Source organism: Chrysochloris asiatica, unplaced genomic scaffold (genome assembly GCF_000296735.1).
Source record: "Chrysochloris asiatica unplaced genomic scaffold, ChrAsi1.0 scaffold00077, whole genome shotgun sequence".
Taxonomy (NCBI): domain Eukaryota; kingdom Metazoa; phylum Chordata; class Mammalia; order Afrosoricida; family Chrysochloridae; genus Chrysochloris; species Chrysochloris asiatica.
This window is the reverse complement of record NW_006408595.1, coordinates 238,274-239,598: the sequence shown is the minus strand read 5'-3', so window position 1 is coordinate 239,598 and position 1,325 is coordinate 238,274. Positions and strand designations below refer to the sequence as shown.

Sequence of the window (1,325 nt, the reverse complement as noted above, 5' to 3'; positions counted from 1 at the left end):
ATCTGTAAATGCTTCAAGTCATTTTCACTTTCAGCAAGCAAGGTTACAATCAAATGCCTTTTCATAGTCAATATGACACAGGTAAACATCTTTCTGGAATTATCTGCTTTCTTAAAATATATACTATAATATATTTTCTTAAAGTACTAAATCAGATAAGAAATATGACTTGAAGTAAAAACTTGCATAAATTCAAATAGGCAAAGGTATCCTGTGTTAAGAAAAATTCCCCTAATCTCATAACATAATATAACAATAGTTCATTTTTTGTGTTACCTGTCTAAATCAGGAAGCTATTCAAATTACAAGTAGTGAGGCTCTGCACTTCACAGTCTTTCTGTTACTCTTTCCATCCATTGTCATCTCTGCATAGAAAGAAAAATGGCAAGCTGTACTGATGCTTAAAGATGCCCAAAGTTAAGCGTTTGCAGTTTCTGGTTACTTATTTTATGGACTTCTGATATGGCATTGTAGGATCAGCACTGGACTGCGAACCACAAAGTCGGCAGTTCAAAACCATCAACTGCTTCTTAGAAACCCTATACAGGATCACTATGAGTCAGAACCAAATCGACAGCACTTAACAACAGTCACATATGTTGGCAACAATAAATCAAAGAGGTATATTTAAATTCAAAGGGTTCAAACAGTACAATCCTATTATGTACTTAAAAAAGGACAGCTGATAAACAGCAGCACTAGTTCACCTGGAAGTCACCAACTATTCACTTCATTCTCTGCTCTTTGTCTGCAAAAAGCACTCACCACCTTCCCAAGACAAAAACCGAAAATCTCATTCAGTCACAGCATCATGCTCAAAGTTCAGGATCTCTATGTGATGGATGAGTGGTACAGTGGTAGAAAGTCTCTGTATCAGATTCTATTGTTCTGGAAACTTATGAACTTTAAGGGCAAGTTATTTATACCACTAAACATATGCTGGACTCCTGGTGTGGTGATGTAGGCTAAGCACTGGATTGCTAACCACAAGGTTGGTGGATGGTTCAAACCTACCAGCCACTCATCAAAAATCCTACATATGGTCACTATAAATAGGAACTGACTTGACAACACTTAACAACAACAATAGCAAACCTATATTGGCCCATAAAACAGAGACAAAAATTAAGTAGAATAACCATCTGTACTCATATTTGGAAAAGGAAAGGTAGGAGACACTTAAACACAGATAAGCTGAGGCCGGACTGAATAGGTGGGACTACAGGACTTGAAAGTTTTTACTTTTTCCCTTCATAAATAAGAAATCTTATTTTTTTATTTTAGTTTGGTCCTTATTAAACATTTTCACTACTTTAATACTTGTA

General features: G+C 35.7%; 1 pseudogene; it reads left to right on the top strand.

Annotated features, from left to right (window-relative positions):
• The window catches only part of LOC102836196, a 100,784-nt pseudogene that overhangs the window by 59,933 nt on the left and 39,526 nt on the right, over positions 1 to 1,325 (top strand).